General features: G+C 44.3%; 1 protein-coding gene across 2 annotated transcripts in view; it reads right to left on the reverse strand.

Moving 5' to 3' along the window:
* Window positions 1-19947, reverse strand: part of snupn (snurportin 1) — a 50043-nt gene that overhangs the window by 18979 nt on the left and 11117 nt on the right. Inside the window, exon 1 of one of the 2 annotated variants that reach the window (XM_020456714.2) lies at window positions 12973-13103. The exons of the other annotated variant lie outside the window; for it this stretch is intronic. The gene's annotated coding sequence lies outside the window, so the exon portion shown is untranslated. Of the gene's footprint in view, window positions 1-12972; window positions 13104-19947 lie in introns of those variants that run through there. 2 annotated transcript variants of the gene reach the window in all.

Raw genomic sequence — 19947 nt, forward strand, 5'->3', positions numbered from 1 at the left:
TGAGGAAGGTGCGTGATCAGCCCAGAACTACATGGCAGGACCTCGTCAATGACCTGAAGAGAGCTGGGACCACAGTCTCAAAGAAAACCATTAGTAACATCCTGCAGCGCACGCAAGGTCCCCCTGCTCAAGCCAGCGCATGTCCAGGCCTGTCTGAAGTTTGCCAATGACCATCTGGATGATCCAGAGGAAGAATGGGAGAAGGTCATGAGGTCGAATGAGACAAATAGAGCTTTTTGGTCTGAACTCCACTCGCCATGTTTGGAGGAAGAAGGACGAGTACAACCCCAAGAACACCATCCCAACCGTGAAGCATGGAGGTGGAAACCTCATCCTTTGGGGATGCTTTTCTGCAAAGGGGACAGGACGACTGCACCGTATTGAGAGGAGGATGGATGGGGCCATGTTTCGCGAGATCTTAGCCAACAACCTCCTTCCCTCAGTAAGAGCAAATAAAGATGCGTCGTGGCTGGGTCTTCCAGCATGACAACGACCCGAAACACACAGCCAGGGCAACTAAGCAGTGGCTCCGTAATAATGTGGCCTAGCCAGTCTCCAGACCTGAACCCAATAGAAAATCTTTGGAAGGAGCTGAAAGTCCGTATTGCCCAGCGACAGCCCCGAAACCTGAAGGATCTGGAGGTCTGTATGGAGGAGTGGGCCAAAATCCCTGCTGCAGTGTGTGCAAACCTGGTCAACAACTACAGGAAACGTATGATCTCTGTAATTGCAAACAACGGTTTCTGTACCAACTATTAAGTTCTGCTTTTCTGATGTATCAAATAATTGTCATGCAATAAAATGCAAATTAATTACTTAAATCATACAATGTGATTTTCTGGATTTTTGTTTTAGATTCCGTCTCTCACAGTTGAAGTGTACCTATGATAAAAATGACAGACCTCTACATGCTTTGTAAGTGAAAAACCTGCAAAATCGGCAGTGTACCAAATACCCCACGGTCCCGAGCCTGCTGGTTTTCTGTTCTACCTAATAATTAATTGCACACACCTGGTGTCCCAGGTTTAAAGCAGTCCCTGATTAGAGGGGAACAATGCAGTGGAACTGGCTTAAAAAGGTCCAGAGTTGAGTTTAAGAGGTGTAGAGAATCATTGTACCATTAAACCTCTGAAATATATTTTCCCATAACCAAAATATTGTATTTTCAGCTGGTTGAAGCTGGCGTACAAAACTGAAAGTAAAAGACGCAAACACAAAACTTAAGAACGGTAAGCATAGAAATGGTGCACACAGAACAGATCTAGCGCTTCTTAAACTCGCTTTCAATGAGAATGACAGATATAACATTTCTACGTGAATTTGGTTGATTCGACCAAAAAGTTACATATTTCAGCTTTAAGAGATTGAGCCACCACAAAATTAAAATGTAACATGAATGGCCACTCCACCACCTTTCTTTACCTGTCGCACCTAAAGATGTTCTAACCATTTAGCTAAAATGGCATAATCTGAAATAAATTTATTTAACCACGTTTCAGAGACCAATTTCAGGGTTAGTATCTCATACCCAAATGTCGATCCTAAAGGTGTTTAAATACTCCACATAGTTAAGTGCAACAGCCCAAGCCCCATATGAGATTTAAAGTCGGAGAGAATATCCAAGCTAAATCGTCATAGTGTCATCAGCAGTTATTGGTTGAGCATGCTGAATCTTTACCAGGGTCGTTGGGCGAACAGATTCAAGCATAGCAGACTGAGCATTTGACAGACCTCCCTCAAGTCGCTGGATGCAGGGACAGGGTTAAGAATTGGGTGAACAGTTAGTGGCAAGAAAAAGTATGTGAACCCTTTGGAATTACCTGGATTTCTGCAAAGAAGTCACAATAGACAAAAGGTCTGCTTAAACTAAAACAATGTATGTCTTTATTGAACACACAAGGTAAACATTTACAGTGCAGGGTGGGGAAAGTATGTGAACCCTTGTATTTAATAACTGGCTGACCCTCCTTTGGCAGCAATAACCTCAACCAAATGTTTTCTGTATTTGCGGATCAGACCTGCACAACTGTCAGAAGGAATTTTTGACTACTCCTCTTTGCAAAACAGTTTCAGTTCAGCAATATTCTTGGGATGTCTGGTGTGAATCGCTTGAGGTCAAGCCACAGCGTCTCAATCGGATTGAGGTCAGGACTCTGACGGGACCACTCCAGATCTCATTTTTTATTCTGTCGAAGTCATTCTGTTGTTGATTTACTGTGTTTTGGGTCATTGTGCTGTTGCATCACCCAACTTCTGTTCGGCTTCAATTGGCAGACAGATAGCCTTACATTCTCCGGCAATTGTCTTGTTAAACTTGGGATTTCCTTTTTCCATCTGATAGAAAGCTGTCCCAGCCTTGAGGCAGCAAAGCAGCCTCAAACCATGAGGCTCCCTACACCATTCTTTACAGTTGGGATGAGGTTGATGTTGGTGTGCTGTGCCTTTTTTATCAAATCAAACGTTATTTGCCACATGTGCCGAATACAACAGGTGTTGTATAGAACCTTAGAGTGAAATGCTCACTTACAAGCCCTTAACACTTCTTTATTCTTAAACTGCATTGTTGGTTAAGTAAAAAATAGAAACTAAAAGTAACTAATACAGAAGCAGTAAAATAACAATAGCGGGACTATATACAGGGGGTACCAGTACAGAGTCAATGTACAGGGGCACCGGTTAATTAATTTAGGTAATATGTACATGTAGGTAGAGTTAAAATGACTTTGCAAAGATAATACACAGAGTAGCAGCCGCATAAAAGAGGGGTCTGAGTAGCCATTTGATTAGCTGTTCAAGAGTCTTATGACTTGGGGGGTAAAAGCTGTACAAAACAGTCAGCAAACACTGGCCACAAACGATGTGTTTACAATACCGTGTTGGTAATAAAGCATAATTTGTTTGAGTGCAACTTCTGGGGTAGCTAGCTACCTAGCTAGCACCAATACAACCAGCCTGAAAACAATGACCAGTAAAAACTGCAGTCATTTTCATTACGCTTAGCAATGATTTAGGAATACTTTTAAGTATTAGCTAGGTTGCCACTTGTTGTTCGCCTATTGAAATTGAACTTCAGTTCATGAAAATAAATAACCAGCTACTTAACCCTGTTGCCCAAAGCTAACGTTATAAGCAGCCAGCTAGCTTAATCTGGCTAGTGAGGCTGACCGGACCGGGTTGTGTGTTATGAAGCTTGCCACAATAAGGATTAGGCACAATAGTGGAATTTGCGGGTTTCCTTCACAATAAAAGTATGTCATTGACAGTGATGCAAATGAACACAAACAGTAGAATTATGCCATACTTTTATTTTGAAGGCTAACCACGAAGTCCACTATTGTGGCTAGTCCTTATTGTGGCTAGCTTCACAGATGTGTCCAACCACCATTAATCAAATAAGAACTCTTATAAATTAGGGTTATTTTAGATGACACCTAGCTTTATTAGGTAGCTAGCTAACTATATAGCTACTGAAACAGATGTCGTTTTGCTATGTTTTTTGGGAAGAACATTGTTTGCATCCATGAGCTAGCTAGCTTTTTTTATGACCAGCATTGTAGGTGCGCGAGACAACTTCACCAGCGTCATAGCATAGCATGAATCGTTGTGACATATGAAATACAAGTGATAGTTATTACACATTGATTACACTAAGTTTTAGAAAATGAATGCGTTAAATTGTGACGTGTAGTCATATTCAGGTCCTGATTGGTCAAATAGTGTTATGACACGTCAAATAGTGTTAAATAGTATATTTTTTCACACGCAAAGACCCAAGCAGTGTTCCATAGAAATCCTGGTTGAGAATGAAATGACTGAACAACGAAACAGCACAGCAAGTAAGTGAAAGAAATAGGTTTTGATTATGTTTTACTGGTAATGGGGACATATGTAAATGCCAACAAAATAACTTTTTGGTCAGTGTGGTGTGTGTGTTTAACCTTCATTTAACTTGGCAAGTCAGTTAAGAACAAATGATTTACAATGACGGCCTACCCCGGCCAACCCGGAAGACGCTGGGACAATTGTGCGCCGCCCTATGGGACTCCCAATCACGGCCGGATGTGATACAGCCTGGATCTGAACCAGGGACTGTAGTGACACCTCTTGCACCGAGATGCAGTGCCTTAGACCGTGTTTTAACTATTTAACTGTGCTAGAATGCTTAAAACGGCCGCAATTTGTTTTATATCGGTTATCGGTACCGTTTCTTTTGGCAAGGAAAATATGGGATATCGGTATCGGCCAAAAATGTCATGTCGGTGCATCACTAGTTGCAATATCAATATTCCTGAACCGCCCTGTTGATATTATGTACCCAAGTGAGTCGACACAAGGCAATTGACTCATGAACGTTCACGCCTGATATTACTCCCAATTGCCCTTATACTATGCTCTATGTGATCCAAGATGGCGTAGCAGTCAGACTTCTTTGTCCTGTCGTGTCCCTAGTATATATATATTTTTTTTAAACTTATTTTTCTTCGCATATAATATCAAATATTTTGCTAAACCTCAACATCTAAATACTCTCGTGCTACCCACCTCACCCAATGTAGCGTGGATCTGCTTTTTTCTTTTCTTCTAAAGTATCTATATTGACTTAGGATCTGGAATCCCTCAACTTAAGCTAGCCAGCTAACTACCAGCTATCAGTCAGCAAACCATTGCCAGCAGTCATCAGCTAACCTTCAGCTCGAATAGCTCCCGCCAGTTCGAACAACGTGACTAACCACAGCATAACGAACCTATTATTTTTATCCCCCAATTCCCACCACAAACTGAACATTTTCATCTGGATCTTCACAACTAGCTAATCGCAACCCCGGATGACTACTCCTGGCTAGCGTTTCCACCCACTTAGCTTGAAGCTAGCCCGGCCAGAGCTCCTGTGCTACCACTGAAGCATAGTCCTGGGCTACAATATCCGGACCCCTTCTACAGCCGGTACGGGGCATGGAACCCCGCAGATCTCCTATGACTGGAATACCGACATAATCTGCCCGAGGACTCCAACAGGCCCCTCAGGCGCGACGCCCGCTGAAGGCCCATTATGCTAAACAGCTTGGCCTGCTAGCTACCTAGAGCTACTTGGAACCCTACTAATTCCACGACCGGTCTATCGACGTCACTGCATGAAGAGGCAAAAACAGACTTAACCCCATCGCGACGTCCCCCAAAGGCTAACTTTCTAGCCCCTGCTATCTGCTTGCTTGCTAACCCGGCCTGCTAACTGCTAGCCTGCCCCGGTCTACTACTGTCTACTGCTAGCTTGTTTAGCCCCGGTCTGCTAACTGCTAGCTTGTTAAGCCCCGGCCTACTAACTGTTAGCAGGCCTGTGCTAACAAGCTAACCGTCTGAATCGCCGTGTCCCCAGCCAGCCCAACCACTCACTAGACCCATATTTATTTTCAATTATACCTTCCAGTAACCTGCCTCACCCAATGTGATAAGGAATCGCTATTATTTTTAAGTTTAGAATACATTCAAGAGCCTCCAGAAGCTAACCAGCTACAAGCTGTTTAGCCACTGCTAGCGGCTTTTACCTTCTGCACAGCCAGCCCTGTTTTTAGCCTGGATAACACTCGCCAGTCTACCAGTATCGAACTGTCTCTCCACAACAACGCCGGATTCCTGCCGTAATCCATGGACCACTACTTCTGATCTTCACAGCTAGCTTGCACCCAGTACCGAAGCTATCCCTGAGGCCCACCTCCCGGCCTACTCAGCTGTTCACCCGAACCCCACTCATACACGGCTAGAGCCCAATACTCCAACGGATCCTTGCTGGAAACTCTGGACCTTGGCTAACGCCACTAACACGAAGCTAGCACCAGTTAGCCGTGAGCCAGGCACATCTCCCTGCTAACAAACTAAATTCTACAATACCTCTTTCGCCATCTGGCTTGGATTCTCTGTCGACACGGCCCCCCGCCGCACCACCACGACGACTGGTCTGCCGACGAATACTCCACCCGCTGTGCTTTCAACCGGCCTCCGTCTGAGCAGACCACCCTACCACCCCCGGGCTACTAACTTTAAACGTTGTGTCGCCCGCGTGCTAGCGTAGTGGCGGCTTCCCTGTTCCATCTACTGCTGCCCCCTGGAAACTAGGATCACTTGGCTACATAGCTGATGCTTGCTGGACTGTCCATTAATCACGGTACTCCATTCTGTTTATTTATGTTTTGTCTGTCGGCCCCAGACGCGAACTCAGGCTCTGTGTGTAGTTAATCCGACCCTCTCAAAGCCTTGGTTTCATGCATGTCAACATCAGAAGCCTCCTCCCTAAGTTTGTTTTACTCACTGGTTTAGCACACTCTGCCAACCCTGATGTCCTTGCCATGTCTGAATCCTGGTTTAGGAAGGCCACCAAAAATTCTGAGATTTCCATACCCAACTATAACACTTTCCGTCAAGGTAGACCTGCCAAAGGGGGAGGAGTTGCAATCTACTGCAGAGATAGCCTGCAAAGTTCTGTTCTAGTTTCCAGGTCTATGCCCAAACAGTTCGAACTTCCAATTTTAAAAATGAATCTCTAGAAATAAGTCTCTCACTGTTGCCGCCTGCTACCGACCCCCCTCAGCTCCCAGCTGTGCCCTGGACACCATCTGTGAATTGATCGCCCCCCATCTAGCTTCAGAGTTTGTTCTGTTACGTGACCTAAACTGGGATATGCTTAACACCCCAGCAGTCCTACAATCTAAGCCAGATGCCCTCAATCTCACACAAATCGTCAAGGAACCCACCAGGTACAACCCTAAATCTGTAAACAAGGGCACCCTCATAGACGTCATACTGACCAACTGGCCCTCCAAATACACCTCCGCTGTCTTCAACCAGGATCTCAGCGATCACAGCCTCATTGCCTGTATCCGCGGTCAAACGACCACCCCTCATCACTGTCAAACGCTCCCTAAAACACTTCTGCGAGCAGGCCTTTCTAATCGACCTGGCCCGGGTATCCTGGAAGGATATTGACCTCATCCCGTAATTTGAGGATGCCTGGTCATTCTTTAAAAGTAACTTCCCACCATCTTAGACAAGCATGCTCCGTTCAAAAAATGCAGAACTAAGAACAGATATCGCCCTTGGTTCACTCCAGACCTGAATGCCCTCGACCAGCACAAAAACATTCTGTTGCGGACCGCAATAGCATTCAATAGTCCCCGCGATATGCAACTGTTCAGGGAAGTCAGGAACCAATACACACAGTCAGTCAGGAAAGCAAAGGCCAGCTTTTTCAAGCAGAAATTTGCATCCTGTAGCTCTAACTCCAAAAAGTTCTGGGACACTGTAAAGTCCATGGAGAACAAGAGAACCTCCTCCCAGCTGCCCACTGCACTGAGGCTAGGTAACACGGTCACCACCGATAAATCCATGAGAATAGAAAACTTCAACAAGCATTTCTCAACGGCTGGCCATGCCTTCCTCCTGGCTACTCCAACCTCGGCCACAAGCCCCCCCTCCCCCCGCAGCTATTCGCCCACGCCTCCCCAGCTTCTCCTTTACCCCAATCCAGATAGCAGATGTTCTGAAAGAGCTGCAAAACCTGGACCCATACAAATAAGTTGGGCTTGACAATCTGGACCCTCTATTTCTGAAACTGTCCGCCGCCATTGTCGCAACCCCTATTACCAGCCTGTTCAACCTCTACTTCGTAACATCTGAGATCCCCAAGGATTGGAAAGCTGCCTCAGTCATCCCCCTCTTCAAAGGGGGAGACACCCTGGACCCAAACTGTTATAGACCTATATCCATCCTGCCCTGCCTATCTAAGGTCTTTGAAAGCCAAGTCAACAAACAGATCACTGACCATCTCGAATCCCACCATACCTTCTCCGCTGTGCAATCCGGTTTTCGAGCCAGACACGGGTGCACCTCAGCCACGCTCAAGGTACTAAACGATATCATAACCGCCATCGATAAAAGACAGTACTGTGCAGCCGTCTTCATCGACCTGGCCAAGGCTTTCGACTCTGTCAATCACCATATTCTTATCGGCAGACTCAGTAGCCTCGGGTTTTTCTAATGACTGCCTTGCCTGGTTCACCAACTACTTTGCAGACAGAGTTCAGTGTGTCAAATCGGAGGGCATGTTGTCCGGTCCTCTGGCAGTCTATGGGGGTACCACAGGGTTAAATTCTCGGGCCGACTCTTTTCTCTGTATATATCAATGATGTTGCTCTTGCTGCGGGCGATTCCCTGATCCACCTCTAGGCAGATGACACCATTCTGTATACTTCTGGCCCTTCCTTGGACACTGTGCTATCTAACCTCCAAACAAGCTACAATGCCATACAACACTCCTTCCGTGGCCTCCAACTGCTCTTAAATGCTAGTAAAACCAAATGCATGCTTTTCAACCGTTCGCAGCCTGAACCCGCACCCCCACCCTGGATGGTTCAGACCTAGAATATGTGGACATCTATAAGTACCTAGGTGTCTGGCTAGACTGAAAACTCTCCTTCCAGTCTCATCTCAAACATCTCCAATCCAAAATCAAATCTAGAGTCGGCTTTCTATTTCACAACAAATCCTCCTTCACTCACGCCGCAAAACTTACCCTAGTAAAACGGACTATTCTACCGATCCTCAACTTCGGCGAGGTCATCTACAAAACAGCTTCCAATACTCTACTTAGCAAACTGGATGCAGTTTATCACAGTGCCATCCTTTTTGTAACTAAAGCACCTTATACCACCCACCACTGTGACCTGTATGCTCTAGTCGGCTGGCCCTCGCTACATATTCGTCGCCAGACCCACTGGATCCAGGTCATCTACAAGTCTATGCTAGGTAAAGCTCCGCCTTATCTCAGTTCATTGGTCACAATGGCAACACCCACCCGTAGCACGCGCTCCAGAAGGTTTCTCTCACTGAGCATCCCTAAAGCCAAAACCTCATTTGGCCGCCTTTCCTTCCAGTTCTCTGCTGCCTGCGACTGGAACGAATTGCAAAAATCTCTGAAGTTGGAGACTTTTATCTCCCTCATCAACTTTAAACATCTGACCAGCTAAACGATCGCTGCAGCTGTACATAGTCCATTGGTAAATAGTCCACCCAATTTACCTACCTCATCCCCATACCGTCTTTATTTTATTTACTTTTCTGCTCTTTGCACACCAGTATCTCTACCTGCACATGTTCATCTGATCATTTATCACTCCAGTGTTAATCTGCTAAATTGTAATTCTCTCCTATGGCCTATTTATTGCCTACCTCCGCATGCCTTTTGCGCACAATGTGTATAGATAATTTTTTCCCCCTTACTATGTTATTGACTTGTTTATTGTTTACTCCATGTGTAACTCTGTGTTGTTGTCTGTTCACACTGCTATGCTTTATCTTGGCCAGGTCGCAGTTGCAAATGAGAACTTGTTCTCAACTAGCCTACCTGGTTAAATAAAGGTGAAATAATTTAAAAAGTATATATTTCCTTCTCCTTGTGATTTTAACACATACAGGTAGACTAGAGAGGCCATCCCTGATATGCAGAGGACCAATTACACTGATTAGAAGCACCTGGACTCTGCTGTTTCCTATCAATGTTGTTTCTGATTGTAATATTTGAACCGGATAGCATACGTGTAGGTGCTCGGAAAGAGACTGAGGAAGCATGGAGAGGTAGCCAATAGGCTAAGGAACAGAAGTTGGGTTTTGGAGAAATGGCATCAGTGAGTGCTTTGCAAGCAATGCGGCGGATGAAGGCGCGGAAAGAGCGTGGTGAATGGATAGACATCGTTATGGACAGTGAGGAAGAACAGCCAAGTGAAGTGGGAAGATGTGTGTTGAGGAAAAATGGCATAAGACATGATAAAGAGGAATCTGGACCAGTAGTACATTTTTGCAGAAAGTGGAGCCTTGCCTTTATATGGATCCATTTGTGGTTTCAGGGTGGGTAAGAAAGGAGTTGGGTGTAGTTGAATCAGTGAAAGTAACCTGTAGTGGAATGCTATTTGTTTGTGTTACTTCTGACCAGCAGGAGAAGGCACTTTGTGTCAAGCAACTTGGGTCAAGATCTGTTTCTTGCTTTGCTCTTAGGAATATGGCACCATTGAAAGGAGTGATTTCTGAGGTAGCGTTAAGTGCAGAGGTGGAGCAATTGAAGTTGAAAAATCTGGGTGTTTGCGATGCCTGCCGTTTGGTTCGACAGACCCAGTGGGGAGCGTGCTGAACCAGAGGAGTCATTGTCAGTTCTTTTGAGTTTTGAGTCAGTCTCTACCAGACAAAATCATGTAATGTTAGGATACATCCGTTCTCCTGTTAAAGCTTTTGTGTAGAATCCACCGCGCTGTTTCAGATGCAGTGTTTATGGTCATGCTGCAGCAGTGTGAAGAGGGACAGAGGATGGTGAAGTTTCAGTGGATAAAGTTGTCAATTTTATGGGTGCTCATGTTGCTGGAGATCAGAAATGTCCAGTGCAATTGAGGCAGATTGAAATTGCAAAGGTCAGAGTCGTGCAGAGGGTGTCATATCCCGAGGCAGTGAAGAAAGTGCAGGAGGATGGGTCAAGGGTGAGGGATCCTGAGAGGATCCCAGTGAGTAGTAGATTTGTGCCAGTTCCGAGGGATAGGGTACAGACTGAGTTATGCTTCAGTAAGGTTGGCTTCTTAGCATTCATTGCAATGGTTATCAACTGTACTGCAGAAGTGGAAACTAAATCACAGGAAATAGATGTTATGGTGGCAGCTGCAGGTAAGTATTTGGGTACACAAGATTTGACTTCAGATGAGTTAAAGGATGTGTTGAAGGGTGGTGTGCTGACCTCCCAGGCTGTTAGTAGTGGGTTGTTAATGAGTTTAGGTGGAAACTGCAGAGAAGTACCTGGGTGTATGAGATTTTACTGTTGAAGAGTTAATGGGGTGGTAATTTATACATTTATGAAATAGTGGTATATAGGTGTAGGTACAATTTTAGGAGCAGGAATAATGAAGATAATTTAATATAGGTAGGCCATGACTGGCCTCACTTTAGTACAATAGGTGGCGGTGTATGCACCTTTAAGTTGAATGCGATCCCCTGACCCAATCCCAAAGAAGAATATTTGAACTGCTGTTCTTAATATACCTCAGTGGCCTGATTGAGGAGAGGATGGATGAAAGTTCCAAAATGGCAGCATCCATGGAAATGTTGCTTGAATCTGAAAGTGCGGCAAGTGAAGTGTGACAATGAAAGGAAAATGGAGAAATCAAAGAATGGGACGAAATTAGCAAGAGTTATAGTGGAAGACACAGATCGTTCCAATAAAGCCTTTTCAGTTGGACTGCGTTTTTTGGACAAGAAGATTCATTTGGGAGGTATATTTGTACTATCAAGGACCGTGAAGAGAGCAGTGGGAAAGGTGGATTCAATCAAAGTGACTAGAAGTGGTCTTGTTTTGGTTAATTATGAAGATGAAGAATAGAAACATGCACTGGATCTAGCAAAATTGCCCATGTCGGAAGAAACCTGTATTCATCTTCGGAGCAGGACCCTGCCAAAGGAGTTATATCTGGAGTGTCGTTAGAGCTAGATGACGAGTCCCTTTTTACTAAAGTCCCAGGAGTGGTCAGTGCATGTTGCCTGACCCTTATGGTATATGGAAAGAAGGATAAAAGACTATCGATGATATTGTTGATTGATACTATTGTTGTTTGTTTCCTTGATACAATGTTTCAATATTCTCAGAGCCACTTTGTTGATAAATGCTTCAATATTTGCATGTTTCTCTTTTTATACATTTAACCTTTATTTTACAAGGCAAGTCAGTTAAGAACAAATTCTAATTTACAATGGCGGCCTACTCCGGCTAAACCCTGACGACGCTGGGCCAATTGTGCGCCGCCCTATGGAACTCCCAATCACAGCCAGATGTGATACAGCAAGGATTTGAACCAGGTACTAGTGACGCTCTTGCACTGAGATGCAGTGCCTTAGACCGCTGTGCCACTCCGGAGCCCAATCGGACGTTTCCCCACCACTTTCAAAGTACTATTTAGCCTTGTGTGACTCCACTTTCCTCCCTTCGCTCTCGGCCTGAGGACCTTCCTGCCCCCACCTTTTCCTGGATGTTATACAGGTGTCTTCCCTTACGCTCCCTGTTCCACAACTCTTGACACTTATTTTTAACCACTGTTCCTTTCCTGGAGAATAATGCAGACAAGAAAATGCAAAAATAAGCTAAGAACACACATTGCTCTGCATTGAGGTTTTTCTTTGAGAATTTGACTACCTGTAAAACAGGTTTGACAAGGTGACATGTAAAGGGGCCTTAGCTCTCTTGGTTTAGCTGAACTGACACCACTGCGCTCAACCATTAATAAACCCTGCATATTGCTACAATTTATCTTAAAGTCTGTTAAACCAAACCACAACGTTAACTTTATGACTAACCCTAACCTTTCATTAAAGGCCCAAAAGTCATTTGTTTCCATTACGATATAGCCAATTTTGACTTTGTGGCTGAGCTAGCTCAACTCTGTGTTGTCTGTTCACACTGCAATGCTTTATCTTGGCCAGGTCGCAGTTGCAAATGAGAACTTGTTCTCAACTAGCCTACCTGGTTAAATAAAGGTGAAATAAAAAATAAAAAAAATAGCTAGACGTAGGACCCGGGTTGCAGACCTGGGGCTGCCATGGGAATAATTTCTGTCCTGGATACGTTTGTTTCCAACGTTACTTCTATGTTCTGTAACGTTGCTCACTGCATGTCACAATTTAGTGCGCGACGACTGGGTGATGTAAAATGTAACAACTGAGAGGGTGTCAGTCAGTGTCACATTGTATCAACTTGACAAGAAATAGCGAGCTGGACCAAATAGATACGCATTAGCAGCTAACGTTAGCTAGCAACATCCACCGCAGCATTCATTCAAATACTTGTAGCTGGCTGGTTGCCTTGCATTTAAACTCTTCACATTTGTGCGATCTGTTGTTAAAAATAAATAAACCGACTAGCTAAGTGGTTAGCTAGCTAGCCAGATTGTAAACTACCTTGACGAAGAACGAGGCAGGCGGGCTGAGATGTCACGTTTCTCCTTCCAGCAGATTTTTTGTTGGCCAAGCAAAATACTTCCCGGAGTCGGGTATTGTTCCAGGTCCTTTCTTCTTCTGGGAGATTTATATAGCGGTTGGCAACCAACTTTAAGGTGTATTACCGCCACCAACTGGACTGGAGTGTAGACCAGTGACAGTCTAAATCCTACCCAATAATCTCGTCTCCTTAAGGAAACGAAATACATAATTAAATGCTACATCCCCTGAAGATTTCCACAGCAGTTCACTTAATCCTGTCTCTTCAACCCCATTACTCCTCAAATCTAATAACAATCGCTCCCCTTCTCTCACATATTTCTGGCACTGAAATAGAACATTGCCTCCAACTTCTCCTGACAATGATTACAACTCCCAGTCGGATGTTTCCCCACCACTTTCAATGTAGTATTTAGCCTTGTGTGTCCCAGTCTCAGTCTTGTGACTCCACTTTCCTCCCGTCTCTCTTGGCCTGAGGACCTCCCTGCCCCCACCTTTTCCTGGACGTTATACAGGTGTCTTCCCTTACGCTCCCTGTTCCACAACTCTTGCCACTTATTTTTAACCACTGTTCTTATTAATCCCTTGGTTTATGCTTTACTGATCGACAAATCCATCTCAACATAAGGATGTTTAAGAGCCTGCTTGGTAATATCCATTTCCTCATTCCCCTCTACTCCCACACGAGCTGGTATCCAGAGGGAACATCACAAATTCTCCATCTGTTTCACCATATACAAACACTGCAAAACCTTGTACAAAACATCCTGTCTGCTCTGAGACACACATGAATTTAAGCTCATCAGTGCTGCATAGGAGTCCGAGCAGATGACTACCCTGTCTGGCCTCCTCCACCCACTCTGGAGCCAATAGTATGACCAACAACTCCATTGTGTGAACAGATAAATGATCCGTTGCTCCTTTCGTCACTGCCACCCTAAACTCAGGAACACTAAAAGCTGCTCCTGTCCTCCCAGTTTTAGAGTCCTTAGATCAATCTGTGAATATATTCAAGAAAGTATAGTATTGTGTCCTTAAATGTTAACTTACAACTGAATCTACTACTTCCTCAACATCTCTTAACCTCTCAATTAACCCTAGATCTAACACTAGTTGAGGAAGACACCAAGGTGGGATATCAGGAAGATACACAGAGTGGATAAACTCCCTCCCAAACAACCCTGTCTCTCTCACCATGCAATTGTCTATCCACTCAAAGCTTGTACTCAGATTTTGTTCATGTTCCCAGCACTTTAGGAGCACCATTTTTGTAGGATGTGTAAACTTATGTCCTTGTAGATTTACCCAATATGTCATGAATAGCTGTTGTCTTCTTAAATTTAGCGGCATCTCTCCCAACTCTACCTGCATCGCTGCCACCACGGAGGTCCTGAGTGCTCCACGACATATTCTTAGGGCTTGGGCCTGGATTACATCTAACTTTTTTTAAAGATGTCTGAGCTGCTGATCCATATGCTATATTTCCATAATCCATTGATGACCTTAACAGCTCTATAAATATACAGTTGAAGTCAGAAGATTACATGCATGTTAGTCATATACATTTAAACTACATTTTTCACAATTCCTGACATTTAATCCTGGTAAAAATTCCCTGTTTTAGGCCAGTTAGGATCACTATGTTATTTTAAGAATGTGAAATGTCAGAATAATAGTAGAGAGAATTATTTTTTTCAGCTTTTATTTCTTTCATCACATTCCCAGTGGGTTAGAAGTTTACATACACTCAATTAGTATTTGGTAGCATTGCCTTTAAATAGTTTAACTTGGGTCAAACGTTTCAGGTAGCCTTCCACAAGCTTCCCACAATAAGTTGGGAGAATTTTGGCCCATTCCTCCTGACAGAGCTGGTGTAACTGAGTCAGGTTTGTAGGCCTCCTTGCTCACACACGCTTTTTCAGTACTGCCAACAAATTTTCTATAGGATTGAGGTCAGGGCTTTGTGATGGCCACTCCTATACCTTGACTTTGTTGTCCTTATTAAGCAATTTTGCCACAACTTTGGAAGTATGTCCATTTACTTCAATATATCCACATAATTTTCGTACCTCATGAAGCTATCTATTTTGTGAAGTGCACCAGTCCCTCCAGCAGTAAAGCACCCCGACAACATGATGCTTCCACCCCTGTGCATCACGGTTGGGATGGTGTTCTTTGGCTTGCAAGCCTCCCCCTTTTTCCTCCAAACATAACGATGGTCATTATGGCCAAACAGTTCTATTTTTGTTTCATCAGACCAGAGGACATTTCTCCAAAAAGTACGATCTTTGTCCCCATGTGCAGTTGCAAACCGTAGTCTGGCTTATGGCGGTTTTGGAGCAGTGGCTTCTTCCTTGCTAAGCGACCTTTCAGGTTATGTCGATATAGGACTCATTTTACTGTGGATATAGATACTTTTGTACCTGTTTCCTCCAGCATCTTCACAAGGTAATTTGCTGTTGTTCTGGGATTGATTTTCCCTTTTCGCACCAAAGTACGTTCATCTGGGTTGGCGCCCCCCCTTGGGTTGTGCCGTGGTGGAGATCTTTGTGGGCTATACTCGGCCTTGTCTCAGGATGGTAGATATCCCTCTAGTGGTGTGGGGGCTGTGCTTTGGCAAAGTGGGTGGGGTTATATACTTCCTGTTTGGCCCTGGCCGGGGGTGTCATCGGATGGGGCCACATTGTCTCCTGACCCCTCTTTTCTCAGCCTCCAGTATTTATGCTGCAGTAGTTTATGAGTCGGGGGGCTAGGGTCAGTTTGTTATATCTAGACTACTTCTCCTGTCCTATCCGGTGTCCTGTGTGAATTTAAGTACGCTCTCTCTAATTATCTCTTTCTTTCTTTCTCTCTCTCTCTCTCTCAGAGGACCTGAGCCCTAGGACCATGCCTCAGGACTACCTGACATGATGACTCCTTGCTGTCCCCAGTCCACCTAGCCGTGCTGCTGCTCCAGTTTCAACTGTTCTGCCTGTGATTATTATTATTTGACCATGCTGGTCATTTATGAACATTTGAACATCTTGGCCATGTTCTGTTATAATCTCCACCCGGCACAGCCAGAAGAGGACTGGCCACCCCACATAGCCTGGTTCCTCTCTAGGTTTCTTCCTAGGTTTTGGCCTTTCTAGGGAGTTTTTCCTAGCCACCGTGCTTCTACACCTGCATTGCTTGATGTTTGGGGTTTTAGGCTGGGTTTCTGTACAGCACTTTGAGATATCAGCTGATGTAAGAAGGGCTATATAAATAAATTTGATTTGATTTGTAGCAGACAGAACGCGTCTCCTTCCTGAGCGGTATGACAGCTGCGTGGTCCCGTGGTGTTTAACTTGCATACTATTGTTTGTACAGATGAACATGGTACCTTCAGGTGTTTGGAAATTGCTCCCAAGGATGATCTAGACTTGTTGAGGTCTACATATTTTTTCTGAGGTCTTGGTTGATTTCTATTTATTTTCCCGTGGTGTCAAGCAAAGAGGCACTGAGTTTGAAGGTAGACCTTGAAATACATTCACAGGTACATCTCCATTTGTCTCAAATTATGTCAATTAGCCTATCAGAAGCTTCTAAAGCCATGACATCAATTTTCCAAGCTGTTTAAAGGCACAGTCAACATAACGTATGTAAACTTCTGACCCACTGGAATTGTGATCAGTGAAATAAACAATCTGTAAACAATTGTTTGAAAAATTACTTCTTGTGTCATGCACAAAGTTGATGTCCTATCCAACTTGCCAAAACTATAGTTTCTTAACAAGAAATTTGTGGAGTTTTAATGACTCCAACCTAAGTGTATGTAAATTTCTGTCTATATCATTTTCAACATCATTCTATCTGCCCCCCACTCCATGCCTGAAAAGCAACGCATCACGTTCAATATTTTCTTTCCTTTGACAACTACTCTGTTAATATGCTCTACCCATGTCATTTGAGTGTCAAACTAGACCCCCAGGAACCTAAACCTTCCCACCCTCTCCAGATTCCTTCCATCCAACTTCAAGTATATTTCCTCCCTATCCTTACTTCTACATAAAAACACAGTCTGTGTTTTCTAAACTGAAAACTTGAAGCCCCACCTCAGGGACCACTGCTCTACTTCACTAATCTCTTCTTGAACTCTTCTGGTTGTATGGGTAGTATTTCTCCCTCTCTTCCATAGCGCTCCATCATCCGAAAACAGTAACCTCCCAATATCAGGTCTTACCTTAGAGAATACATCATCAAATCATAATGGGGAACGACAAAGAACTAATGACACTTCTGGGGGGTACCATTATCCACCTCATAGCTTTCTGACATAGAGCTCCCCACCCTCACCTGTATTGATTGCCCAAAAAGAAAATCATTTATCCAGTTAAAAACCCTTCATCCAACCCCCATGTTATCCAGCTTGATAAGTAGGCCTTCCTTCCTTCCACATCATATCGTAAGCCTTCTCTACATCAAAGAAAACGGCTACCATCACCACCTTATTTGCCTGTCCCTTCCATATGAATGACTCAAGGCACAGTACAGGATCCGTCGTTCCCCTGCCTTTCCCGAACCCACTTTGATCTGGTTACATTAGTCCTTAATCTCCATAAAGTAAGTCAGCCTTTCCGTTATCATCCTTTCCATAAGTTTAGGTACATGAGATGCCAACGCTATCGGCCTATAGCTTGAAGGACTTGTTGGGTCTTTCCCAGGTGTCCTTATTGGCACCACTACCGCCTGCTTCCAGGTTCCAGGCAGTTTCCCTTCCTACCACACCTTATTGTAAAAACACCATACTTTCCCCATTGCAGTGTCACTGAGATCTGTGTATTAGCAAAATACCTTCCCAGGAGATGTTACCCCAGCTTTAGCTAATGCTCTCTTCATCTCAGCCAAAGTAAAAGGGCCCTTCATTGTATCCTCCACCATCTTTCTCTGATCCAGAACCCCCGGATGTTCTCCTCTGACCCTCACTCTCCCACGCTGCCCCTCTTCTGTCAGATTATTGGAGCTGTGCACCTTCACAAATGCCTGGGCTAACATCTCTGCCTTCTCCATATCTCTCACCGCAGCAATCTCCCCACTTATCAGCACAGGGAGATCCCAATCTCTTCTGACCCCACTCATCCTCTTAATCATCCCCCATACATCTCCCACAGGAGTGGTCCTGGCGATGTTTTCATAAAACCGGCGCCAATACTCCCTCTTAGCTATCCTAATGATCCTCCTTACTACTGCTTGTGCTTGTTTATACTGAATCAGGTGCTGGTAATTATGGGACTTTTTCAACATTTTGAAAGCGCTTTTCCTACTCTTCACTGCTTCAATACACTCTTCACTCCACCTGGGGACTGCGTTACTCTTTCTCCCCCCTGTACCCATGGGACTCATCTGCCTTGCAGCCCCTACTATTGCTCCTCTTATTCCCTCATTGACTGTTTCTATATCTGAATTAAGATCTACATGAGACAGCTCCTGTTCACTCAACTCCTGAAACTGACCCCACTCCGCTTTCCCAAATATCCATCTGCTCAATCCATTTCCTACTGATTCTTCTTCCTCCCTCAATCCTATAGTACACAGGACATGATAGTGATCACTACCCACTGTAGATTCTTCCAAAACATCCCAACTACATCTGCCTGCCATGGAATTTGAAATCAAAGTAAGATCCAGAGCAAATCCTTTCTCATCCAGTAGTTTCTCCAACACTTGTCCGTTTACATCAGTCCGTAACCCTCCCCTGAGTGCACTATGAGCATTAAAATCCCCACACCACATTACCCGTCTCCTATCTTGATCTTCTACATTCCCAAGGGTCAGCTACTCCAGTCTTTTACACGGGTTGTAAAAGTTCACTAATACAATATTCTCCCCTCCCTCCCAACCACACCTCTACCACTATACTCCTGTTCCACTCCCTCTCCCACACACCTATATGGGATCCCCCACTTTATAAAGGTAGCACGCTATCCTCCTCCCCCTGCCACCCTATCTCTACAGACTGCAACATAACCTTGTAATACAAAATCTAGATTAGGTTATAGCCATGTCTCCTGGAGACATAAAACATCAGGTTAATTGAGGTACCTCCTCAATAAACTGTTTGAGCTCTTGCCCATTAGCGATCAAACTTCTGGCATTCCAGTGTAGGATTAACACCATAATCAAAATGATCCAATACATGATTCCTGGCTGGAATGATTATCATCCTGTACATTTTCAAAAGCTGGAGAACATACGCACATCCAGGTACTTTCCACAGGTGCTAGAGTTGTAGGCAAACTCAAGGAAAACAGAAAGGAAACCGCTGCACACAGCTGCTCATGCTCCCAGGCGATATTTATTTACAACAACGTTTCAACCCTTAGGTCTTCATCAGGCATCCATATCCAAGGTGGGGATGGAAGGTCCTATATATAGGGGCAGTACTCAGTGACATCACTTCCTGAAACAGGAGGTAAAAAATGTATAACATTATTTCCCAATATTAACATTCAATGTATCAAAATATGTGATTATACAAAGGGAATGTGATCAATATTTACAGTAATATACATACACATACAATATTCAATTAGGATGAAAAAAAAAACAATTTAGACATTTAGACTATAAAAACAGTTTCAAGCCAAACTCCTCATTTAAGGCCAAGAGGAGAAAGTGTGTTGAGCCTCTGTGTAACGAACACAATGGGAGACAGAGAGCTGGTTTCAAGCGCAGGGAGCGGCAGGTGTTTATTGTAAAGGACAACAGGAGGAGGCAGGTAGCTGGGTCCAGGGGCAGGCAGAAGGTCATACACAGGTGTCACGCCTTGGTCATTGTGTTTTGTGTTTTCGTTATATATTTTGGTCAGGCCAGGGTGTGACATGGGTTTACGTGTTGTGTTTCGCATTGGGGTTTTATAGGATTGGGATTGCTATGATTAGGGGTGTGTTTAGTTAGGCTTGGCTGCCTGAGGCG

The sequence above is a fragment of the Oncorhynchus kisutch genome, linkage group LG22 (assembly GCF_002021735.2).
Source record: "Oncorhynchus kisutch isolate 150728-3 linkage group LG22, Okis_V2, whole genome shotgun sequence".
NCBI classification, from domain to species: domain Eukaryota; kingdom Metazoa; phylum Chordata; class Actinopteri; order Salmoniformes; family Salmonidae; genus Oncorhynchus; species Oncorhynchus kisutch.